This window comes from Balaenoptera borealis (genome assembly GCF_965194805.1).
Source record: "Balaenoptera borealis genome assembly, chromosome: 13".
Classification (NCBI taxonomy): Eukaryota; Metazoa; Chordata; class Mammalia; order Artiodactyla; family Balaenopteridae; genus Balaenoptera; species Balaenoptera borealis.
In genome coordinates this window covers 39,428,082-39,441,288 of record NC_138870.1, presented here as the reverse complement: position 1 = coordinate 39,441,288, position 13,207 = coordinate 39,428,082, and the positions used below count along the sequence as shown (strand labels likewise).

The following is a 13,207-nucleotide window of genomic DNA, read 5'->3' as shown; positions in this document are numbered from 1 at the left end:
ATGCACAGGGCAAGATATGTGGGAAGGGGTGAGGAACTTCCATGCCCTCTCCGGGGGTACAATTCTCCCCACGCCTCCACCTTTTCACCAGCCTGGAGGCTCTCCAAATCCCCTACTATTGGGATTTTATGGAGGCTTCCTCATGTAAGCATAAGCAATTCTTAACTCCATTTCCAGCCCCTCTCCTCTCTTTGGGTGGTGGGGTTGAAAAATTCCAAGCTTCTAACCATGGCTTGGTCTTTCTGGTGACCAGCCCGCATCCTATCACTTAGGAATTTACAAGGATTTTAGGAGCCCTGTGTCAGGGATGTAGTGAAAGACCAAATATTAGAACAAGACATGTTTCTAGTGCTCTTATCACCTAGGAAATTACAAGGGTTTTAGGTGCTCTGTGCCAGGAACCAGGACAGAGACCAATATATACATTTTCTATTACCTCACACCCTCAAAAACTTGTTTGGAGTTGTCCTAAATCAAATTTTAAAAACTTCCTCCATCATTGTGTAGTGAGAACAGCATTCAACAATCAGATTGGCAAAGATCAAAATATTTGAAAATACTATGTTGGCAAGTATTTATAGAAACAGACACATTCCTGCATTGGTGGTGGGAATATAAATTAGCATAACCACTTGGAAGGCAATTTGACAATAATCACTAAAATTGAAAGCTCACATATTGCTCAAACCAGCTGTTGACTCATGGATATTTACCTCACAACTGTATTCCCACAGGTGAAAATGCACCTTTGTTTGTAATATCAAAAGATTGGAAACAACCTAAATGCCTTTCCATGGAAGACTGAGACAATTTTTTATGTATTGAGATGGATAGATCTCCAAAATATAGTTAAGGGGGAAATAGTATAGTTCAGAACAGTGTATAGAGCATGTTACCATCTGTATGAAAAGGAAAAAATGTATATATATACATATACTTATCATCTGTATGAATATATACATACACATATACATATATATGTATATGTTTGTAAATATGCAACAGACCCCTAAAAAGATATATATATAAAGTAACAGTAACTGGGAGAGGATTTAGATGGCTAGAAGATAAAGGAAGATTTGCTATTCAACATCTCTATGTGGATGTTTTGAAATTTTTTATTGAAGTATAGTTGATGTACAATATTATATGTTACAGGTGTAAAATATAGTGATTCATAATTTTTAAAGGTTATACTCTATTTATAGTTACTATAAAATGTTGGCTGTGTTCCCTGTGTTGTACAGTACATCCTTGAGCCTACCTTACACCCAATAGTTTGTACCTCCCACTCTCCCACTCCTATATTGCCCCCGCCCACTGGTAACCACTAGCTTGTTCTCTACATCTGTGTGTCTGCTTCTTTTTTTGTTATATTCACTAGTTTGTTTTATTTTTTAGATTCCACATACAGGTGATATCATACAGTAGTCGTCTTTCTCCGTCTGAGTTATTTCACTTAGTAGAATGCCTTCCAAGTCCATCCACGTTGCTGCAAATAGCAAATTTTCATTCTTTTTTATGGTTGAGTAGTATTCCATTGCGTGTGTGTATGGCACATCTTCTTTACCTCTTCATCTGTAGATAGACGCCTAGGTTGCTTCCGCACCTTGGCAATTATAAATAACACTGCTGTGAACATTGGGGTGCAGGTATCTTTTCGAATTAGTGTTTTGGGGGTTTTTTTCGGTTATACACTCAGGATTGGACTTACTGGGTCATATGGTACTTCTATTTTTAGTTTTTTCAGAAATGTTCATATTGTTTTCCACCACGGCTGCACTAATTTACATTCCCACCAACAGTGTACAAGGGTCCCTTTTCTCCACATCTTCGCCAACATTTGTTATTTGTGTTCTTTTTGATGATAGCCATTCTGATAGGCATGAGGCGATATCTCATTGTGGTTTTGATTTGCACTTCCCTGATGATTAGCGATATAGAGCATCTTTTCATGTACCTGTTTGCCATCTGCAAGTCCTCTTTGGGAAAATGTCTATTTAGGTCTTCTGCCCATTTTTAAGTCAGGTTGCTTGTTTTTCTGATGTCGAGTGGCATGAGCTGTTTATATTTTTTGGATATTAAGCCCTTATTGGTCATATCATTTGCAAATATTTTCTCCCATTCAGTAGGTTATCTTTTCATTTTGTCAATGGTTTCCTTTGCTGTGCAAAAGCTTTTAAGTTTAATCTGGTCCCATTTATTTATTTTTGCTTGTATTTCCTTTGCTTTAGGAGACCGATCCAAAAAAATATTGCTAGATGTTTTGACTTTTTAACAGGTGCTAACCAATTAAAATTATCAATGTCCAGCGAACTAAACAAGAATACCACCAACTCTTATAAACACAAAGCTCACTTAACACTGTATAAAATTATAGGAAGTCTGATCAGTGATCAGTTGGAATCATCTCCAAAAGATTAGAGGCCAAAATATGGAACCCTGAAGTTCATCCCTAATTATGAATTCTGACTGAGCATTACAACTTAACGTTCTCGTGAGTGCAGGAAACACACATGTGCAGTGACCAATAACCCCACTGCTCCTGGTGAGCAGAATAGAACAATTCAAGTAGCTGATCTACAAGTCAAGGATGCTTCCTTGCCGGCCACCATTATGTGACTCTGGCTTACTTCCAATCTCAATTGAAAATTAATTTTTTAATGATTCGACTAAATATAATCACAAACAGTAAAACAATCAAAGGAAAAAAAAAAAATCCCCACATTGTCCTGGGTCAAACTAGAGGAGCATTTCCTCTGGCCCACTCAAGGAGAAGTGAAAATAGCCTCTGAATTATTTTTGAGTCTGATTAAAACCTCGCTCCCAAGACTGTACTTAGGCTCCTTTGTGAACTGCTTGTCATCACAGAAATCTGGCACGTTATGTCCAAGACAAGGATTAATATGATTCCCAAGTAAACCTCACAGTGACGTTCAACCACAGTTACTCAAGTTGAATGATTTGCAACACTGGTTTCACTGTTGTAAAACACAGTTGACTCTTTATAAGACAGGGAAGTGATTTCTTTTCTTGCATTTTTTCCTCCAGCCTTTCTGAGCAGTTACATTAGGAGGTGACTGTTTCCCCCTGCTGCTGGGCTCTGTATCTCCACCCCTCGAGGAGCAATTCCCTGTGCTACAAACACCTAGAGGCTGGCTTACTACCAAAGAGGAACTTCTGTTTGGTAAGAGAGTCGTAAGAACAGACTTTAGACCACGCACTAAACGCTAGTGTTAATCACTGCCACAAAGGCAATAGTAGAATGCAGGTAGTTTGATGAAATTAAACACAAACTTATTTTGGTAAAATTCAGTACCTTGAACTCTAGGTCATAGGTGAACAATGAGGCTATGGGCCCAGCACCCAGCACACATGTGGCAGGCAATTTCCCTTTCCCTTATAATTCTAATCATTTATCTTACTGAGTTGGATGTGACACCTCTTCTCTATTTTCTCATCTAAAAAATTAAGCCTGGACTACCTATATTAGGGTTGTGGTGAAATTCAGTTTACTGTGCCTAACGCCATGTAAATTCTGGTAGACGTAGCTCATAAAAATAAATATCTTTTTAAAATTGTAGGCAAAAAAAGAAAGTAGAAAAGATGTCATTTTGTGTATCACAAAATTTTATAGCTAAAAAAACCAACTATTCAACTATACTCACAAATACATATGTAGTGATTTTTTTCCCCTCATTTGCTTGCACATTTCCATTCTTTTCTACCATAAAACAAGAAAACAAAATTATCCCTGGATACTTCCCAAAGTGGATGCATTTTTTTTCTTGCCTGGTGTACAGCCAATAAAGATTAAACTGGTGACCTTGGATAAGCACTTCAGGATGCCAGTTTCCTCTTCTGTAAAATAAGAAAACTGGACAAGTAAGTCCTTCTGAAACCATAGTGTGTTCTGGAATCACCTGGGGACCAGGTATCTCGGCCATTGTAGTAGGGTCTACGCAATTACATTTTTTGTTTTTTCCAACTCCCCAAGAGGTTCTGATGCACAGCAAGTTAGAGAATCGTTAAATTCAATGATCTCTGGGTCGTTTCTGGCTCTAACAATTATTAATATTTTTTAAGCATACTTGCTCTATGTATATAGACAATTTCATAAAAATGCAAAACTGCGACCATACACACGCTCTGGGGACATCTCTTTTCTCTCTTCCTTTTTCTTGAGGCTTCTGCTGCTCATCTTGTTCTACCCATAACATTCACCCTCCTCCCACAGGACCCCATGTGAACCCTCTATCAGTGATCTTAATACATCAAGCAGAGGCCTGCCTGGTCCCTTATTCTAGATTTAGGATGCTGACTCCCAAGCCTTAAGTGTATTTTTTAAAATCTAACTGAAAACATCAATGATGTGCCAGTTCTCTGTCTCCTCTCGTTCTGTCTCCCTTGCCGTCATCCAAGTAACCTCATGGAAAAGCAGTTGCTCCTTCACAATCACAGTTGTCTTTGCTTCTGCATCTCCTGAGCCCCACTCAGTGCTTAGCTGGCACATGGTATTGTTTGTTGACTGGCTAACTGGTTTTGGAGAAAGAGAAATTTCAATCTTTGCGCCTGATTGTTTTGTGACTCGGTGAGTCATTGTCTTTACTGAATAGATAGGAGTAAGAATGTCAGAGATGAATGAAGGCTGCAAAGGAGATGGAGAGCCAGAACCCAGAGCCTCCCATGATTCCATCTCTCTCAATTCACAGGCAAAAGAGACTCTGAAACTGGACATTGTGTATATAAAAAGAAGCAGCAGAAATAACAACTCCCTTCAAACTAGGTAAATAGATCAGACCCAAATCGAAGTAAATACTAGGTGGCATCTCATAAAAGTTTTTTACCTTCAATTTAATTTGACTGTATTTTGTTAAATTTTTACATTTGGCAAGAAATTAGTAAATATTTTACTGATAGGTGGATTACCTTCATGAGACTGAAATCTGATTGTTTCCTTTGGCGAATCTCTATGAATGGGAAGTTGAGATATGACTGTACACCTTATGTCCCCCACAATGTATTACGGGTCCCTCTCCACGTTTTACTGTGTCCACCCAAATCACCCTGCTTTATAACCAGGCATAAGAGCGGACATAACATTGCATTGCTCATCTCTGAGATGCCAGGAAGGATTCTGCCAAAGCCATCAAGAAAATGGACCGTGCCGCCTACCTTGGCAACACAAACCCATGTATAACAGCTCTCCTAGTTAGGTCACTCTTCCGGTGCTGTTAATGTATATTACACATTTAATTAAGAATTCAGCAAAGGAGCCAAAGATCAAAAGAGCATGGCTGATGACACGCCCTCAAATCCCTAAAAAATCAATACAGAGCCCACACATTGACCTGTTCTGGAGGACATTTCCGATGCTGTCACGCATGCCGGATAGCTCTCCCCAGAAAAGACTTTGGTCTTCAGGGCCATCAGGCAAACCTCCTGACACGACTGCAGTAAACATCAATCATAGTGACACTATTAAGTCAGATCTTTGAACAGCTTGGGACATTATTCAGAGGGCCTCAGAGTCACACTTCCATCCTATGACCTTCCCACGTCTGTGAGCCATGGTGACTATGTCCAGGATTGGGGCGAGAAGAGTCAGCGGAAGCTCCACAGGAAGGGGACTCTTCCACAGCCCCTTCTGGGGTCCTTTGGTGGCTTCTGTCAATTCTCCTCCTGTTCTTGAGAGTCTTCATGTAAAATAACAGAGTTACCTCCTTTTCTCCAGATGTACAATGAACCACACTATTCTCAGGACCTAGTGTAAATGGGTGTGTATTCACTCCTCACTCCCTTAAGAGGACCAGAGCTTAGTGAGGGGTGCAGATCTTGGAACGTAAATATGTCTGAAATGTTTAATATGGCTAATCCATATTGTTTTGATAAACTTTCCATATAGTTGCTCAGTTAATGTAGAAGTGTGAACTTGATCCAAGACAAAGCAAGGAAGTCAAGCAGTTACTGCATGTGAGATATAAACATAAACAGAGAGCTAGATTCTATTGTCACTGGCCTCCATATCTGGAGAAATAAATCTAATTTAAACGAATGCCCACCAATTTTTTAAATTCCGTAAGAGACATCAATATCTGGAACTACAAAAATATATACTAATTATTATTTTTATGAAAATAAATATGAGCTATAATATACTATTAACATTCATTTGCATACATGGTCACCAATCCTTCCATCAAATTACCCTTCGCCTTGTTGTTCAAACCCAAAACTATTATCAATAGTCTCTTTGGTTCCTTGCTTTCCCTCAATCCCACACCCAATCCACCATTAGCTCTAACACAAAATATATCCTATATTTTCCCACCTCTCCCCAGTTCCCTGGCCCCTGTTCTAGTCTGAGCCAAAATCATCTCTCTCCTGGACCACTACAATAGCTGCCAAAATTTGTTTCTGTTTCCCTTCCTGCCCTCCTCAAAGCCATGCTCCATTAACAACCAGAAAGATCACTGCATAACTCATAACTTCCTATGGCTTTCCTTTACACTTAGGGTAAAACCCAGACTCAGCCTGGCCTTTCACAATCAAGCCCATGTCTACATCTTCAACTCCATCACCTATCACCCTCCCCTCCCTCAGTATCCTCCAGCCACTTTGGCTTTCACTCTGACTTATCTACCCACCGAACTCCCCCTACTCTCTTTTGCCAGCAATCCTGCCCTTCATTTAGTTTTCTAGGTCTCAATTCAATGTCAGCACTCCCCAAAAAAGCATTTCTGAACCTCTCTTTCTGAAGTAGGCTCCCAATCCCAGACTCTTGATTACATCACCCTGATTATTTCCTCCATAGCAGTAATCATTCCTTTGACTGTCTTTAGCTAAAGAGAGCTGTCTCACCCAGGGTTATACCCCCTTCCTGTGGTCAGTCTGTATCCACTGATTGGTCTATGCAACAGTGGAAAGAAGAGCTCATTCTCCACAATGAAGGCATCTCTGAAAAGCCACCCAGTCTCAGATCTCCCTGCAGAGTTGGTGGAGAACTTCCCTGAGTTGCAGCCCAATTTCCCCCTGCCCAGTCCTACTTCCACCCCTCCCATACACAGATAGGTGATCCCAAGAGCTCTCCCTAAGAACTTCCTACATGCTAATTGTTTCCTGAGTCAGCTTCCCAATCCCAACTTATAACAGAATTGCTCATATTCTGGATATGTCTTGAAGGTAAAACCAACAAAATTTGCTGATGGATGTGATAGAGGGTGTGTGAGAAAAAAAGGGAGGCAATAATAACACCAAGATTTTTATCTTAAGCAACTGGAAAAACCAAGTTGCCATTTACTGTCATGGGTCACTCTGCTGGAAGAACATGTTGGGGATGGGGATGGGACTCACTGTTTGGTTCTGTTCCCATCATGATGCCTACAAGGCACCTAAGAGGAGCATCAAGTAAGCACTTGAATATGTGAGACTGGAGCTCAAGGGAGAGGTCAGGGCAGAAAGAGGAATGTGGGAGTTGTTAGCATGTGGATGGTGAGTACTCACAACTGGATGAGAACACCTTTAGATCAAAAAATATATCCATTATAATTTTGGTCAGCATTCCCAAAGTAGACTATCTGCATTATTATTACAGTATTTTAATTTTGAAATTTGTCATGAGATGTATTTTGTCACTAATTAGCTATTCTACCTTGAACAAGTCATTTACTTAACTTATTGCCCTCTTGGTTTCTTCATCTGACATGTGGAGATAAATTATAATCATAAACTCCAACTTTAGGGGTTAATCTGAGGATCAAATTAGAAGATAGATAGGAAGACACTTAGAACAGTTAAAACTTATCCTAATTAGACATTTTATTTCTGTTAGGTTTTTATTAGAAATATAGTTTCTTTGTTATTAAGAATGAAAGCGAAACAAGAATGAAATTAAACATCCATTGAATTTCATGTGGGGGAAATAACAAATGAATCCAAAGGAAAATTAAGTGAAATAACATTAGCAAAATGGAAATAAACACATTGGAAAACATTAAAATTCTCGACCAGATAAAACTCAAATTTTCAATAAGCTAAAAAATACAAAAACGTTTTGCAAATTAGGAAAAACAAAAAATGAGCTTACGCATTAAATGACAATTGAATAAAACATAAAAGATTTTTGAATAAAAGTGAATATTTATCAAAAGTAAAGATGTTAATTTACATATAAGCTTCATTAAAATGATAATTTTTCTTCTTAAAAAGAAACATAGAAACAAACTTGTTTCTCCTAGAAGTTAATTGGAGTTCCTACATACCTGAACAAGATATCATTATGTGTTGTTATTCTTGATCCATACCACTACTTTTTAAACCGGGAAATGCAACTTTACTTGTCTACGGAATTATCTTTTTAAAAATATTTTTAATGGGAAAATCAGAAAAGAGTAACTTAATATATAAGTCAGTCCTATTCTTCTGATGCCCCATTTCAATTATGCTATGTAGATGTACCTCATCCTGCTCTACTCTTGCATCCTTGCTTAGGTGGGAGGTCCACAGAAACCCTTTTTAATTGACTTACAATATTGTATTAGTTTCAGATGTACAACAAAGTGATTCAATATTTGTATAGATTACACACCATACAAAGTTATTATAAAGTAATGACTAAATTCCCTGTGCTATACATTACATTCCTGTGACTTATTAATTTTGTAACTGGTAGTTTATACCTCTTAATCCCCTTCACCTATTTCACTCCTTTCCCCACTGCTCTTCTCTCTAGTAACCATTGGTTGTTCTCTGTATCTGTGAGTCTGTTTCTGTTTTGTTATATTTGTTCATTTGTTTTGGTTTTTTTTAGATTCCAGATATAAGGGAAAACATACAGTATATGTCTTTCTCTGTCTTAATTATATTACTAAGCATTCAGGTCCATCCATGTTGTCACAAACAACAAGATTTCATTCTTTTTTATGACTGAGTAATACTCCATTGTGTTCTTTACCTATTCCTCTGTTGATGGACATTTAGGTTGCTTCCATGTCCTGGCTATTGTAAATAATGTTGCAATGAACACTGGGGCACATTTATCTTTCCAAATTAGTGTTTTTATTTTCTTTGGATAAGTGCCCAGGAGTGGAATTGCTGGATGCCTTGGTAGTTCTATTTTTAATTTTTTGAGGAATCTCCATATTGTTTTTCACAGTGGCTTTACCAATTTACATTCCCACCAACAGTGTACTAAGGTTCCATTTTCTCCATGTCCTTACCAACACTTGTTATTTGTTGTCCTTTTGATGATAGCCATTCTGACAAGTGTAAGGTGATATCTCATTGTGATTTTGATTTGCATTTCTCTAATAATTAGCTATGTCGAACATCTTTTCAAGTGCCTGTTAGCCATCTATATGTCTTCTTTAGAAAAATATTGGGGGCTTCCCTGGTGGCGCAGTGGTTGAGAATTTGCCTGCCAATGCAGGGGACACGGGTTCGAGCCCTGGCCTGGGAAGATCCCACATGCCACGGAGCAACTGGGCCTGTGAGCCACAATTACTGAGCCTGCGCGTCTGGAGACTGTGCTCCGCAACGAGAGAGGCCGCGATAGTGAGAGGCCCGCGCACCGCGATGAAGAGTGGTCCCCACTTGCCGCACTAGAGAAAGCCCTCGCACAGAAACGAAGACCCAACACAGCCATAAATAAATAAATTAATTAAAAATAATTTAAAAAAAAAAGAAAAATATCTATTCAGGCCTTCCACTCATTTTTTGATTGGGTTGTTGGTTGTTTTTTTTTTTTTTTTTTGGATACTGAGTTATACGAGCTGTTCATATATCTTGGATATTAACCTCTTGTCAGTAACATCATTTGCAAATATTTTCTCCCATTCTGTAGGTTGTCTTCTCTATGGCCATACCTCCCTGAATGCACTGGGTCTTGTCTGTATGTTGTCTTTTTGTTTTGTTGATGGTTTTCTTTGCTGTGCAAAAGCTTTTAAATTCAATTAGGCCTCATTTATTTTTGCTTTTGTTTCCCTGTCTTGAGAAAATAGATCCAAAAAATATATGTATTGCTAAGACAAATAGCAAAGAGAGTGTTGCCTATGTTTTCTTCTAGGAGTTTCATGGCTGCAGATCTTACATTTAAGTCTTTAATCCATTTTGAGTTTATTTTTGTATATGGTATGAGAAAATATTCTACTTTCATTTTTTTCCATGTAACTGTCCAGTTTTCCCAGCATCACTTATTGAAAAGACTCTCTTTTCCCCATTGTATGGACTTGCCTCCTTTGTCATAGGAGACATTGACCATATAAGTGTGGGTTTATTTCTGGGCTCTCTGTTCTGTTGCATTGATCTTATGTGTCTGTTTTTGTGCCAGTACCATACTGTCCTGATTACTATAGCTTTGTAACATAGTTTGAAGTCAGGGAGCATAATAACTCCAGCTTTCTTCTTTCTCAAGACTGCTTTGGCTAGTCGATATCTTTTGTGATTGCATACAAATTTGGGGGGTAATTTGTTCTAGTTCTGTGAAAAATGCCATGAGTATTTTGACAGGGATTGCATTGAATCTGTAGATTGTTTTGGAGAGTATGAACATTTTAACAATATTAATTCTTCCAGTCCATGAGCACAGTATATCTTTCCATTTATTTGTATCATCTTCATTTTCTTTCATCAATATCTTATAGTTTTCAAAGTACAGGTCTTTCACCTCCTGGGTTAAATTTATTCCTAGGTATTGTGTTCTTCTTGATTAGATTGTAAATGAGATTGTTTTCTTGAGTTCTCTTTCCAATAGTTCATTATTAGTGTATAGAAATGCAACAGATCTCTGTATATTAATTTTGTATCCTACAACATTACTAAATTTATTTATTAGTTCTAGTAGTTTTTTTGGTGAAGTGTTTATGGTTTTCTATATATAGTATCATGTCATCTGCAAATTAGTGATAATTTTACTTCTTCCAGTTCAGTTTGTATGTCTTTTATTTCTTTTTCTTGTCTAATTGTTGTGACTTCAACTTCCAATACTATGTTATATAGAACTGGTGAGACTGGGCATCCTTGTCTTGTTCCTGATCTCAGAGAAAAAGCTTTCAGCTTTTTACCATTGAGTATGTTAGCTGAGGTTTGTCATAAAAAACCTTTTTTATAATGAGGTATATTCCCTCTGTGTCAACTTTATTGAGAGTTTTTATCATGAATGGGTGTTGAATCTTGTCAAATACTTTTTCTGCATCTACTGAGATGGTCATGTGATTTTTATCCTTCATTTTGTTAATGTGTATCACTTTGATTGATTTGTGGACTCCTAAATTTTCCTACTTGTTTTCCCCTTCTATCATCTTTGTATGATTTTAAAGCTGGAAATAATTTCTTAAGAATTTTAATAAACTATTAATTATTAATAAATATCTCCTATTTCTTTGTGTATTCTTTTTAAGAATCTAATCTAAACTTGCATCTTTTTAGAGACTTTGTAAAACATAAGAATACTGCCATTTTTTTTTAAGAATACCTATTTAAAATAACATTTTTGGTCTTATAAATAATTTACATTATTCCAGGTCATGTAAGCATGACTTGAAAATGACTAATAAAGAGGGGGTAGTTGGTAAAGAATTCATCTGGCTCATCCATGGAACTCTAGTCAAGTGACCCTCTCTGTCACCACAGGTAACTCATCTTTCCTGGCAGGGCAGCAGTCAGTTTTCATGTCTGTAATATGGAGACTGTGAAGGTTCAGAAAAATGTGTCCTCAGTAGAGTACACACCTTGAAAATCTTTGCTCAAGACAGCCCAGCACATAGTAGGCATTCAGTGAATATGCAATAAGTAAATCAAACTGGTAAGATTACTGACCAAACTCACAGACATATGACATCTCTAGGAGTTAAAGTTCTAAAAATTTTAACAGTTCAAAGATACTATTTCAGGCTTCCCTGGTGGCGCAGTGGCTGAGAATCTGCCTGCCAATGCAGGGGACACGGGTTCGAGCCCTGGTCTGGGAAGATCCCACATGCCACGGAGCAACTGGGCCCGTGAGCCACAATTTACTGAGCCTGCGCGTCTGGAGCCTGTGCTCCGCAACAAGAGAGGCCGCGATAGTCAGAGGCCCGCGCACCGCAATGAAGAGTGGCCCCCGCTTGCCACAACTAGAGAAAGCCCTCGCACAGAAACGAAGACCCAACACAGCCATAAATAAATAAATAAATTAAAAAAAAAAAAAAAAAAGATACTATTTCAGAAAGTCACACTTACTCTGAATTGTACTTTTTTTCACTGGATTCAAGGAGGACTGGGAGGATGGAATCTAACTCTAAGATGATCAGAGTGGAAGAAAAAGAACCAAGAACACCTTAAGAGGCATCAAATCCAATAACCACTTTTTAATTGAATCATAGTTTGGGGGTTGTTTAAATGACTTAATTTCTTTTAGTATTCCACAGTTAGATACTGAATGAACAGTCTGGCTTCTCCTCAGAATGAAGCAGATTGCTCCCAGCCAGTGAACTCGGTCTACTTTCTCCCAGTGTATTTTTAGACTGCGCAGGAAACACTCAAGACTAAGGAAGTCGGACTGTGACTGACATTTTACCTGTAATGATACCGGCAACACTGGCATTTGCCACCAGTGTCGTGGAACAGAGCTGACAGGCACTCTTTGCTCAGCAACTGAATGGCTTTCTTTCATTTGACCTGATATCTATCCCTGCAGTTTTGCCATGTCCTATAATTACCTCAGACATCATTGATTTTAAAACAGGGCATACCACACTTTATATTTATAATCTACTCCTTTTAAAAGGAATCGTTAAGAATGCTACCATAGTTTTGTTACCCTTGACTGAAGATCCAAACAGATGAATGAAACGGCAGTCCAGCAAGATTATCCTCAGCACATGTAGCTCGACCATTCTCTGTACATCATTTTGAGGTCTCCCTGTGTGAGATGTCTCATTAGGAGAGCCTGAGTAAAATGTCTGAATCATTCCAATGTCTGGTCACATAACATAAAGAAATTTACCAACATTTTGGTCACTAATAGGTAACAGTGCAGCAAAATTATGCTTTAAAAGTCTTTCACACTCAGTCATTAAATAACTATTGGAGAACTTTGGATCCAATTCATAGAAAATCTTATATAATACCTGCTTCCTTCATAGTTATAAACCAACAGAAGATGACATCTTCTTTCTTTCCTCTCATTTATTTATATGAATCAGAATCAGGCTTTTAATTCACAGCAGGTAAT

General features: G+C 38.0%; 1 long non-coding RNA gene across 2 annotated transcripts in view; it reads left to right on the top strand.

The window, feature by feature from the left end:
- Positions 1-13,207, top strand: part of LOC309609336 — a 39,290-nt gene that overhangs the window by 15,181 nt on the left and 10,902 nt on the right. Inside the window, exon 2 of one of the 2 annotated variants that reach the window (XR_014233380.1) lies at positions 3,052-3,187. This is a non-coding gene — a long non-coding RNA (uncharacterized lncRNA). Of the gene's footprint in view, positions 1-3,051; positions 9,372-13,207 lie in introns of those variants that run through there. The other variant, XR_014233381.1, reaches the window with a different exon arrangement.